The sequence below is a fragment of the Chiloscyllium punctatum genome, chromosome 23 (assembly GCF_047496795.1).
Source record: "Chiloscyllium punctatum isolate Juve2018m chromosome 23, sChiPun1.3, whole genome shotgun sequence".
Taxonomy (NCBI): Eukaryota; Metazoa; Chordata; class Chondrichthyes; order Orectolobiformes; family Hemiscylliidae; genus Chiloscyllium; species Chiloscyllium punctatum.
In genome coordinates this window covers 27428640-27443211 of record NC_092761.1, presented here as the reverse complement: position 1 = coordinate 27443211, position 14572 = coordinate 27428640, and the positions used below count along the sequence as shown (strand labels likewise).

Here is a 14572-nt window from a genome sequence, read left to right as displayed (position 1 = left end):
CAAGTGGGACACACACACACACACACACACACACACACAGAGCAAGGGAGGGACACGCACACACACAGCGAGGGAGGAACACACACATACACACAGTGTGAGGAAGGGACACACACACAGTGAGGGAGGGACACACACACACAGAGCAAGGGAGGGACACGCTGAGACACGCAGCGAGGGAGGGAGCATGGACACACACAGCGTGGGAGGGACACACACACAGCGAGGAAGCGACACGCAAACACATAGCAAGAGAGGGACACACAGTGAAGGAGGGACACGCGCACACATAGCCAGGGAGGGACATGGACACACACACACACACGGCAGGAAACTGACACGCAAACAGTGAGGGAGGGACACACATGCGCGCGTGTACACACACACACACACACACACAGACAGAGCGAGGGAAGGACACTCACAAACACTGCAAGAGGGACACACAGACGCACAGCAAGAGGGGAACACGTACACACAGCGAGGGAAGAACACGCACATGCCCAAGCACACAAACACAAACACACAGCGAGAGAGGGACATCGACACACACACACACACACAGCAAGAGAGGGACACACACACACACACATGCACACACACAGAGCAAGGGGGTAACTCACACATACACAGCGAGGGAAGAACACGCACACACACAGACAACAAGGATGAGAACACACACACACACACACACACACACACACCCCGAGGGACAGACACATACACACACAGAGCAAGAGAGGGACACATGCACACACAGCGAGGGAGAGCCACACACAGCAAGAGGGGCACACACACACAGCCACAGAGGGACATGCATACACAGCGAGGGAGGGGACACACACACACACACACACAGAGCAAGAGAGGGACACGCGCACACACAGCAAGGGGGGAGACACATGCTCACACAACAAGGGAGGGCCAAGCACACACACGCACAGCAAGAGGGACTCGCACACACACAGCGAGGGAGGAACACAGACACAGCGAGGGAGGGACACGCACACAGCGAGGGAGGGACACGCACACAGACACAGCGAGGGAAGGACATGCACACACAGTGAGGAAAGGACATGCACGCGCACATACACAGACAGCGAGGGACACACACACAGTGAGGGAGGGACACACACACACAGAGCAAGGGAGGGACACGCTGAGACATGCAGCGAGGGAGGGAGCATGGACACACACAGCGAGGAAGCGACATGCAAACACACAGCGAGAGAGGGACACACAGTGAAGGAGGGACAAGCACACACACCGCGAGGGGTCGTGCATGTGCACACAAATTGAGAAGGTGTACACACACGCAAAGCGAGGGAGGGACACGCACAAATACACACAGTGAGAGGGATACACGCAGACACACGGCGAGGGAGGGACACACACACACTGCAAGGGACGGGGACACACACACACACAAAGCGAAGGAGGGACACGCACACACCGTGAGGGATGGACAAACACACACATGTCGAGGGGGAGGGCATGTGCACAGAAATTGAGAGGGGGCACACACAGACACAGCGAGAGAGGACACACATAGACATGGCAAGGGTGGGACACGCGCACACAGCAAGCTGGTCACACACACACACATACACACAAGGGACAGTGACAAACACGCAAAGCGAGGGAATGACACACACACATATACACACACACACAAACACAGAGCAAAGGAGGGACATGCACACACGCACACATGCACACAAGGGACGGACACATACACGCAAAGCGAGGGAGTGACATGCACACACACACACACACACACACACACACACACACACACACACACAAAGCAAGGGATGGACGCGTGCACACACAGTGAGGGACCGACAAAAAAACACACACGGTGAGGGGTTTACCCGCGAACACACAGCGAGGGAGGGATACACACACAAACACACACACAGAGCAAGGGAGGGACACACACACACATACAGTGAATGAAGGGACACGCACGTCAAGGGGGAGGGCATGTGCACAGAAATTGAGAGGGGACACGCACAGACACGGCGGGGGGGACACACAGACACACAAGGGACGGACACACAAAGCGAGGGAGCGACACGCACACACACACGCGCACACACACTCGGGATGGAAACACACACGCAAATCGAGGGGGGACACGTGCACACACAGCGAGTGTGGGATACACACAGCGAGGGAACGACACGCAAACACACACAGTGAGGGGGGTTACCCACAGACACACAGCGAGGAGGGACATACACGCAGCGAAGGAGGGGACGCGCGCGCGCGGGCGCACACACACACACACACACACAGGGAAGAACACGCACACACAGCGAGGAAGGGGTACACACACATGCAGCGAGCGAGAGACACACACAGCAAGGGAGGGACACGCGCACTCACACACCGAGGGAGGGATGTGCTTGCGCACGGACACACACACACACACACACACACACACACACACACACATACAAACACTCAGAGCGAGGGAGGGATACGCAAACACAGTGAGGGAATGACATGCACACACAGCAAGGGAGGAACATACACAAACACACAGAGCGAGGGAGGGACACACACACAAACACAGACAGAGCAAGAGAGGGACACACGCACACACAGCGAGGGGGAGACACATGCACACACAGCGAGGGAGGGTCACACACACATACGCACAGCAAGAGGGACACACACACACACGCACAGCGAGGGAGGGACGGACACACACATACAGTGAGGGGGTCACGCACACACACACAGCGAGGGGGACCTGCACACACAGCGTGGGAGGGAGACACACTTACACACACACACATACAGAGGGAGGGACACTCACACACACAGCGAGAGAGAGACACATACACACAAACACCGAGTGAGGGACACGCAGTGAAGGGGGAGACACACAAACACATACTGTGAGGATGTGACACAAATACACGAACAGCGAGGAAGAGACACACACACACACACAGAGCGAGGGACTTGCTGACACACGCAGCGAGGGAGGGACGTGCGCACACACAGCGAAGGAGGGACACGCACACACACAGCGAGGAAAGGACACGCACACACACAGCAAGGGAGGGACAAGCAGACACACGGTGAGGGGGAGGGCATGTGCACAGAAATTGAGAGGGACACACGCACACACAGCGAGAGAGGACATGCACAGGCACAGCGAGGGAGGGACACACGCACACACAGCAAGGGGGGCATGCACTCACACACCAAGGGGAGATGCGCACATATATTGAGGGGGATATACACAAAGAGCAAGGGAGGGACACACACACAGAGCAAGGGAGTGACACGTGCACACACAATGAGAGAGGGACTTGCACACACAGCGAGGGAAGGACATGCACATACACAGCGAGGTAGGGACATGCACACACACACAGCGAGGGAGGGACACACACATACACAGCAAGGGAAGAACACGCGCACATCCACACACACAAATACACACGCACACACACAGCAAGGGGGGACACGCACACTCACAGCAAGGGAGGGAGACGCACACACAAAGCGAGAGAGACACATACACACAACGCGAGGGAGTGACACACACGCAACCAGCGAGTGAGGGACACGCAGCGAAGGGACACACACAAACACACACTGTCAGGGTGTGACACACACACACACACACACACACAGCAAGCGAGACACACACAGCGAGCGAGGGACACACAGCGAGCGAGGGAATTGCTGAGACACACAGAGAGGGAGGAACATGCACACGCACAGCGAGGGAGGGACACACGCACACACAGCGAGGGAGGGACACGCGCACACACAGCGAGGGAGGGACACACGCACACACAGCGAGGGAGGGACACACGCACACACAGCGAGGGAGGGACACACGCACACACAGCGAGGGAGGGTCATACACAAACACACACAGCGAGGGAGGGTCATACACAAACACACACGGCGAGGGAGTGGGGCGCACACACACACACAGGGAAGGAGGGACAAGCACACACATGGCGAGGGGGAGGGCATGTGCACAGAAATTGAGAGGGGGCACACACGCACAGCGAAAGGGGACATGCACAGACACGGCGAGAGAGGGACACACACACCCAAGGGACGGACACACACACACAGCGAGGGAGTGACGCGGACACACAGCAAATGTGTCTCACACACACACACACAAAGCAAGGGAGGGACATGCACACATATCACAGTTAAGGGGATACACGCAGACACGCAGCGAGGCAGGGACATACACACACACACACAAACACACAGACCCACAGTGAGGGAGGGACACTCACATACACTGCCAGAGGGACACACATACTCACAGCAAGAGGGGGACATGCACACACAGCGAGGGAGGGACATGTGCATGCGCGAGCACACAAACACAGGCACACAGCGAGAGAGGGACACACAGAAACACGGCAAGGGAGGGACATGCGCACACATAGACAGCGAGGGTGGGACCACACACATATAGAGAGCGAGGGAGAGACACACACACATACACAGAGCGAGGGGGTGACACATGCACACACAGCGAGGGAGGGCCACGCACACACACACGCAGCAAGAGGGACACGCACACATACACACAGTTAAGGGGATACACGCAGACACACAGCGAGGGAGGGACACTCACATACACATCAAGAGGGACACTTACTCACAACAAGAGGGGGACACGCGCACACACACAGAGCAAGGGAGACAAGGACATGAACACACAGTGTGGGAGGGACACGCACACACAGCAAGGTGAGACATGCACTCACACACGCACAGCAAGAGGGACACACACACACACACACAAACACACACACACACACACACGGGGTGTGGGGGAACTGACACATACACAGCGAAGGACATGCACGCACACACACACAGCGAGGGTGAGACATGCACACACACAGCAAGAGAGAGAGACACATACACACAATGCGATGGAGTGACACACACACACACACAAACAGCGAGTGAGGGTCAGGCAGTGAAGGGGGGACACACAAATACATACTGTGATGGTGTGACACGTACACACACAACGAGGAAGGGACATGCGCACACACACAGCGAGCGAGGGACACACACAGCGAGCGAGAGGCTTGCTGAGACAAGCAGCGAGGTAGGGACACGCACACACAGAGCGAGGGAGGGAAACGCACACACACAGCGAGGGGACACACGCACACACAGCGAGGGAGGGACACGCACACACAGCGAGGGAGGGACACGCACACACAGCGAGGGAGGGACACGCACACACAGCGAGGGAGGGACACGCACACACAGCGAGGGAGGGACACGCACACACACAGCGAGGGAGGAACACGCGCACACTCAGCGAGGGAGGGACACAAATACAGAGCGAGGGAGGGACACACAGCGAGGGAGGGACACACGCACGCATAGCGAGGGAGGGACACGCACACACACAGCGAGGGAGGGACACGCACACACACAGCGAGGGAGGGACACGCACACACACACAGCGAGGGAGGGACACGCACACACACACAGCGAGGGAGGGACACGCAGTGAAGGGTGACACACAAACACATACTGTGACGGTGTGACTCGTACATATACACACACACACACACACACACACACACACAGAGCGAGCCAGAGGCTTGCTGGGACAATTCTGGTCTCAATGTCATCGGAAGGATGTCGTGGAACATGAAAGGGTTCAGAAGAAATGACTAAAGATGTTGCCAGGGTTGGAGGGTTTGTGCTTCAGGGAAAATCCTGAATAGGCTGGGGCTGTTTTCAGTTGAACATGGGAAGCTGAGGAGTTAACCGATAAAAGGTGTTTAAAATCATGATGGGCATCGACAGGGTCAATAGACAAGGTCATTTCCCCAGGCGAGGGAAACTTTTCAAAGGAACCTCAAGAATAACTGGCCCCCGCAGAGTGGATGGAATAACCTGCCAGAGCAAATAGTGGAGGCTGATAGAAATACATTTTAAAGGCATGTGGATGGGTGTCTGAATAGGATGGGTTTAGAGGGATACTGGGAAAATTGTGGTAAATGCGACGAGAAATGTCATGCAGGAGTTGGTCCGAAGGGCCTGTTTCCGTGCAGCAAGGGAGGGACACGCACACACAGTGAGGGGGGGACACATACACTGCAAGAGTGAGAGACCTACAAACACAGCGAGGGAGGGACATGCGCACTCACAGCGAGGGAGGGACACACACACACTCACAGCGAGGGAGGGACACACACACACACTCACAGCGAGGGAGGGATACACGCACACACAGCGAGGGAGGAACACGCGCACACTCAGCGAGGGAGGGACACAAATACAGAGCGAGGGAGGGACACAAATACAGAGCGAGGGAGGGACACACACACACACAGCGAGGGAGGGACACGCGCACGCATAGCGAGGGAGGGACACGCGCACACACAGCGAGGGAGGGACACGCGCACACACAGCGAGGGAGGGACACGCGCACACACAGCGTGGGAGGGACACGCGCACACACAGCGTGGGAGGGACACGCACACACAGCGAGGGAGGGACATGCACACACACAGCGAGGGAGGGACAAGCACACACACAGCGAGGGAGGGACACGCACACACACAGCGAGGGAGGGACACGCACACACACAGCGAGGGAGGGACACGCACACACACAGCGAGGGAGGGACACGCACACACACAGCGAGGGAGGGACACGCACACACACAGCGAGGGAGGGACACGCACACACACAGCGAGGGAGGGACACGCACACACACAGCGAGGGAGGGACACGCACACACACAGCGAGGGAGGGACACACACACACACAGCGAGGGAGGGACACGCACACACACAGCGAGGGAGGGACACGCACACACACACAGCGAGGGAGGGACACACACACACACAGCGAGGGAGGGACACACACACACACAGCGAGGGAGGGACACACACACACACAGCGAGGGAGGGACACACACACACACAGCGAGGGAGGGACACACACACACACAGCGAGGGAGGGACACACACACACACACACAGCGAGGGAGGGACACGCAGTGAAGGGGGACACACAAACACATACTGTGACGGTGTGACTCGTACATATATACACACACACACACACACACAGAGCGAGCGAGAGGCTTGCTGGGACATGCAGCAAGGGAGGGTAACGCACACACAGCGAGGGAGGGACATGCACACACAATGAGGGGGACACGCACACACTGCAAGAGTGAGAGACATGCACACACAGCGAGGGAGGGACATGCGCACTCACAGCGAGGGAGGGACACACACACACAGCGAGGGAGGTACACACACACACACACACACACACAGGGAGGGACATGCAGTGAAGGGGACACACAAACACATACTGTGATGGTGTGACTCGCATACACACACACACACACACACACACACAGAGCGAGCGAGAGGCTTGCTGGGACATGCAGCAAGGGAGGGACACACACACACACACATCGAGGGAGGGACACACACACACACACACACACACACACACACACACACACAGCGACGGAGGTACAGGCTCACACATAGCAAGGGAGGGACACACACACACACACACACACACACACACACACACACACACACAGCGAGGGAGGGACACACACACAGCGAGGGAGGGACACACACACACACAGCGAGGGAGGGACACACACACACACACACACACACAGCAAGAGCAAAGCGCACACAATGAGAGAGGGACATGCGCGCGCGCGCACACACACACACACACACACAGCGAGGGTGGGACACGCAGACACAGCGAGGGTGGGACATATGCTCAGAAAGCGAGAGGGGACACACAAAGTGAGGGATGGTGACACACAGACATACGCACTCACAAACAAACACACACAGTGAGGGAGGGACACGCACACACACATAGTGAGGGAGGGACATGCTCACACACAGCGAGGGAGGGACAAACACACACAGTGAGGAGAGTTAAACACACACAGTGAGGGAAGGGGAAATACACGCATACAAACACACACACAAACACACACACAAACACAGAACAAGGGAGGGACATGTGCACACACAGTGATGTGTCTCCTCTAACGTGTAATCGTCCAGCTCTCACTCCAGTCTGCTCCCTCACAGGGTCACCGTCTCTGTGACTCCCACGTACAACTAGGCCTCGATCCTCAGTGCGGATTTATATTCTCCCAGGTGTGAGTCAGCCTCAAGCTCCTGCTCCAAGTTGCTCACTCACATGGTCCCTCCCTCTGTGACTCGGTGCTGATTTCGAGCCTCCTGCTCTGCTTTTTATCCAAATCCAAGTCCCATTCGGCCTTGACCCTCGCTGCTGATTTATATTCTCCCGCTTTGTGCTGCACTCGCTCAGGTTCTCTCCCCCTTGTGACTCCCAGGTAATGGTAGGACTCAAGCCTCAGCTGAGATTTATAACATTTCATTCCGCACTGCTCTCTTACAGGATCGCCGTTGAGCCTGGAAGACAGTGGGAAAGAGGAGGATTAGACAGAACAGAGGGTGTTAGAGTGATTGAGGGAGCTGTAGGGGATGAAACAGGTTATCTGGGGAGCGAGGCAGACCTGCAGTAACTAAAGAACGTTACTGGAAGATACAGAGAGTGTTGCAGACACTGAAGAGGGCAAAGGAAATAGAGAGATGGTGGCTTGTTCATGACAGAGCTTTGTAGAGTCTAAAGGGCTTCAAAGTTTGTGAGAAGATTTGTTGCACGGGTGCGCATTATTGTGGTTCTGTTTGCAGAGCTGGGAATTTGTGTTGCAGACGTTTCGTCCCCTGTCTAGGTGATATCCTCAGTGCTTGGAAGCCTCCTGTAAAGCGCTTCTGTGATGTTTCCTCTGGCATTTATAGAGGTTTGTATCTCCCGCTTCCGGTTGTCAGTTCCAACTGTCCGCTGCAGTGGTCGGTATATTGGGTCCAGGTCGATGTGCTTATTGATTGAAACTGTGGATGAGTGCCATGCCTCTAGGAATTCCCTGGCTGTTCTCTGTTTGGCTTGTCCTATAATAGTAGATTTGTCCCAGTCAAACTCACGTTGCTTGTCATCTGCGTGTGTGGCTACTAAGGATAGCTGGTCGTGTCATTTCATGGCTAGTTGGTGTTCATGGATGTGGATCGTTAGCTGTCTTCCTGTTTGTCCTATGTAGTGTTTTGTGCTGTCCTTGCATGGGATTTTGTACACTACATTGGTTTTGCTCATGTTGGGTATCGGTCCTTCGTTCTGATGAGTTGTTGTTGGAGAGTGACTGTTGGTTTGTGTGCTGTTATGAGTCCTAGTGATCGCAGTAGTCTGGCTGTCAGTTCCGAAATGTTCTTGATGCATGGTAGTGTGGCTAGTCCTTTGGGTTGTGGCATGTCTTCATTCTGTTGTCTTTCCCTGAGGCATCTGTGGATGACATTGCGTGGAGTTTGACCCCACCCCGCAGCTCACCAACAGGAAAAACAACACACTGAGAAATCTACAAAAAAAAAACGGACAAATAACCAGGTTAGACCTCCAGAGAATGAAAACTGAAAGCAACAACATCCCCAAATTCTATGGACTACCTAAAGTGCACAAACCAGACATCCCACTCAGACCCATCGTATCACTACCAGGGACACCATCACACAAACTGGCTAAAGAACTACAGCAGAAACTGAAACACCTGATCAGCGGATCCAGACACTCTGTACAGTCAACACAGGAATTCTTGGACAACATCAGAAATATACACATAGACAAGGAAGAAACTATGGTCTCACTCGATGTAACGGCACTGTTCACCTCTATCGACAAAACCCTAGCCAGAGAAACAATAGCCAACCTGCTGGACATACAGAACAGACAACAAGACGGGGAACCTATCAACAAAGACGGCATACACAAACTACTGGACCTGTGCCTCACAACACACTTCACATTCAACAACCAAATATATGAACAAATCAACGGCACACCCATGGGCTCACCCATCTCTGGACTCATAGCAGAAGTGCTAATGCAAAGATTAGAACAAACAGTCTTACCGCAAATTCAACCCAAACTGGGGGTCAGATATGTGGATGACACCTTTGTAATCATTAAAAACACAGAAATAGAGACCACACACCGGATCATCAATGCCACACTCACAGGAATCCGATTCACTAGAGAGGAAGAAAAGGACAACCAACTCCCATTCCTAGACGGGACGGTACAGAGAACACCGAACGGAGAATTCACCACAAAGGTTTACAGGAAATCCACACACACAGACCAAGTCCTGAAAAATGAAAGCAACCACCCCAACACACACAAAAGAAGTTGCATCAACACACTGCTCAAAAGGGCCACAACACACTGCAGTACACCAGAACTGCAAAAAGAGGAAGAACACCTATACAATGTATTCGCCAAAAACGGATACCCCCACAATTTCATTAGGGATCGTCTGTATGGATTTGCTAGATGACTGTCCTCTGATATTGATGAGGGCAGTGCAGATGATGTGGTTTATGTGGAGTTCATTAAGGTCTTTGACAAGGTCCCACACGGAAGGCTGCTCCAAAAGGGAAGATCCCATGGGATCCAAGGTAAGTTGGTGAATTGGGTCCACAATTGGTGGAGGGTTGGTTTTGTGATTGAAAGCCTTTGCCCAGCGGGTGTACCACAGGGATCTGTGCAGGAGCCATTGCTGTTCATTATGGATATTAATCACTCGGATGTGAAATCAGAAGGTAACATTAGTAGGTTTGCAGATAACATGAAAGGTGAGGGCGTTGTCCACAGTGAGGGGGGTGGACTCAGGCTGCAGTCTGATATCGATCAGATGATAGACTGAGCAGAGTAATGGCAGACAGAGTTTACTTCTGATCACTGTGAGGTCATGCACTGTGGGAAGTCTAATAAATGAATGATACACATCATGAATGGTCGGTACTCCTGGAGTACTGAGGAATACAGGGACCTTGGTGGGCAAGTCCCTGGATGTCTGAAGGTGTCAGCACAGGTAGACAGGGTGGGGAATACACCTGAACTGGGAGAACGAGGGGGACCCACATCCTGGTGGGGAACGTTGCTGGAGCTGCTCGAGAGAATTTAAACTCGTCTGGCAGGGCTGTGTGACCCCAAAGATTCGTAAGGCCAGAAAGAAAGTTGAGGCTCGTACAAATGTTCAAGAGAGCAATATAAGTGGACAAGGCAGGCAAGAACATAGCAGACAATTAGGGAAAACTGGTGGATTAAACTGCAGTTATTTCAATGCAAAAGGCCAGACAGATAAGGCAGATGAACCCAGAGCATGGATGGGAACATGGGATTGGGATCCCATAGATATTACAGAAGCACAGCTGAGGGAGCAACAGGAGCAGCTCAATGATCCGGAGACAGATACTACAGGAAGGATAGAACAGGAGGGAAATCAGGGGGAGAGCTGGTGGGTTTGATTGCGGGAAACATCCCAGCAGTACCTAGAGGGAGGATTCATGTAGGATCGCCCAGTTAAGCGATATTAGTGGAACCGAGAAATAAAAATTGACCATTAGTTTTCTATGGTCGTACTACAGCGATAGGCAATGGGAGATGAAGGAGTAAATATGTCAGGAGATTTCAGATAACTCTTAGAATAATAGGGTTGTAATGATAGGGGATCTTAACCATTCCAAACCTGGACTGGGATTGCTACTAAGTTAAACATTTGGATGGAAGGAATTTGTTAAGTGTGTTCAGAAAACTCCCAGTCATTATGTAAGGGGCCTAACTGGAGAATGGGGCTAAACCTGACCTCCACTTGGGAAACAAGGTCGGGAACGGGACTGAGGTATTAATAGAGGAGCACTTTGGAAAGTTACCACAATTGTATTAGTTTGAAAATAGCGATGGAAAAGGACAGGCATGGTCCACAATTTAAAGTTATTCAATGGAGCAAGATAGTATTAGACATGAATTTTTAAAGTAGATCTGGGGAGGCTATTTGCAGATAAAAGGAAGTCTGGCAAGTAGGAATATTTTAAAACTGAGATAAAAGGAGCGTTCAGCGCCAGCGTGTTCCTGTTAGTGTGCAGCTCAATGCTGACTGAATTAGGAAACACTGGCTGTGGTCAAGAAAAAAAGGGGTCACATGTCAGATATAACTGGCTGACTCAAGGGAATCCCTTCAGGAGCATCGGGACTGTAGAAATACACTTAGGGTGGAAATCAGGAATGTAAAAAGGGGACACGAGATAGTTTTGGCAGAGAAAGTTAAGGAGAATCCAAAGAGACTCTACAAGTGTATTAAGAGCAAAAGAAGAGCTCGGGACAAACCCGGTCTCCTTAATGATCAATGAAGGCAACGATGTGTGAAACTACAAGATCCAAAACAAATATTTCACTTTGGAACTTACTGTGGATAAAGACTGGGGCGCTCAGGAATCTAAACAGTGTTTGGCCTGACCACTATTGGAATACTGTGTGCAATTCTGGTCTCAATGTCATCGGAAGGATGTCGTGGAACATGAAAGGGTTCAGAAGAAATGACTAAAGATGTTGCCAGGGTTGGAGGGTTTGTGCTTCAGGGAAAGGCCTGAATAGGCTGGGGCTGTTTTCACTTGAACATGGGAAGCTGAGGAGTTACCTGATAAAAGGTGTTTAAAATCATGATGGGCATCGACAGGGTCAATAGACAAGGTCATTTCCCCAGGCGAGGGAAACTTTTCAAAGGAACCTCAAGAATAACTGGCCCCCGCAGAGTGGATGGAATAACCTGCCAGAGCAAATAGTGGAGGCTGATAGAAATACATTTTAAAGGCATGTGGATGGGTGTCTGAATAGGATGGGTTTAGAGGGATATTGGGAAAATTGTGGTAAATGCGACTAGAAATGTCATGCAGGAGTTGGTCCGAAGGGACTGTTTCCGTGCTGTACATCTCTATGACTCAACGTCTTGAAATGAGTCCACATTATAGAAAAGGAGGTGCTGGAGGTTTTAAAACACAAAGGTAGATAAATCCCCAGGACCTGATCAAAGGGATCTCAGGACATTGTGGGAAGCTGGTGAAGAAATTGTAGGGCCCCTAGCAGAGATATTTGTACCATTGAGTGCTATGTGTGATAGGCTGGTAGACTGGAGGGTGGCATTGTGGACAGTGAGGAAGGTTTTCTGAGATTACAAAGGGATCCTGATGAAATGTGTGAATGGCTGAAAAACTGCCGATGGAGTTCAATCTGAATAAATGCGAGGAAATGCATTTGGTACAACAAACACAGGCAGGGCTTATTCAATTCATAGCAAGACCTTCGGTAGTGTTGTAGAACAGAGGGACCTCAGGGTTCAGCTATATAATTCTTTGAAGTTTGCAACATGGAGAGACAGGATAGTTTAAAAAAAGGTTCTTGCCTCACTTGCTTTCATTGCTCAGTCCTTTGGATATCGGAGTTGGGAAGTCACATTGAGATTATACCGGCCATTGGTGAGTCCTCTTCTGGAATACTGTGTCCAGTTCTGGTCGCCCAGTTATAGGAAGGATATTATTAAGCTGGAAAGGGTTGGGAGGAGATTTACTGGGATGTGGCTGGGTACGAAAGGCTTCAGTATAAAGAAAGGCTGAATAGGTTGGTATTTTTCACTGAAACCTGAATGTTGACAGATGACCTCATAGCAGTTTACAAAATCATGAGGGGGATAGATAGAGTTAATGGGAATTGTCTTTTCCCATGGACAGGGGAGTTTAAAGACAAGGCACTACATTTTTAAGTTTAGAGGAGAGACATTTAGAGAAAAAGACTTGAGAGGCACATTGTTACACAGAGGGTGGGTTGTGTGTGAAACTTCCCAAGAACATGGGGACAATTACAATGTTTAATAGACATTTGGATTAGTACAGGAATAGGAAAGGTTTGATGGGATATGATCCAGGAACAGGCAGGTGGGATGAGATCTGTTTTAGAGTATGGTTAGCGTTAACCGAACAGTGCAGTATGACTCTCTGACTATGATTATAATGTTGTGTCATTAATTAAGAAAGGCTGCAAGAGAAAGCCAGGGAACTACAGACTGATGAGCGAGACATCAGGGTGGGTCAGTGTTGGAGGTCTATCTGAGAGGTAGGACTTACATGCATTTGGAAAGATAAGGCCTGATTACGGAGAGCCAGCATGGCTTTGTGCATGGGAAAACATGTCCCACAAACTTGACTGGAGTTTGCTCAAGATGTGACCAAAATGATAGACGAAGGGGCCAAGGAATGAAAGATGGAGTTTAATTCAGTTGTTGGATTTAGTTCAGACAAACCAAGGAGGACTAACACGGGTAATGGTTGGGCCCTGAACAGTGTTGTAGAAAAGAGAGATACCAAGGAGTGCAGTTACACACCCTGGCATCACATGGTGACAGGGTGTTGAAAGCGGCAATTGGCACACTTGTTTTCATTGGTGAGAGCATTGAGTACATGAGTTGGAGATATTGGTAACACTGTCGTCAATATTTTTCCTGGGCATAGGAGGTGACCTTATAAAGGTTTATGAAACCATGTATGGTCTAAGTAAGGTGAATTGCCAAGGGTAGGTGAGTTCAAAGCTAGAGGCATAAATGTGAGGTAAGAGAACAAGGATTTAAAGAGGGAGCTGT

At 51.8% G+C, this 14572-nt stretch overlaps 1 protein-coding gene across 1 annotated transcript in view; it reads right to left on the bottom strand.

Annotated features, from left to right (window-relative positions):
- Positions 1 to 8132, bottom strand: part of LOC140493970 (uncharacterized) — a 38654-nt gene extending 30522 nt beyond the window's left edge. Inside the window, exon 1 of the mRNA XM_072592911.1 lies at positions 8098 to 8132. The gene's annotated coding sequence lies outside the window, so the exon portion shown is untranslated. The remainder of the gene's footprint in view (positions 1 to 8097) is intronic.
- Positions 8133 to 14572: the final 6440 nt, after the last annotated feature.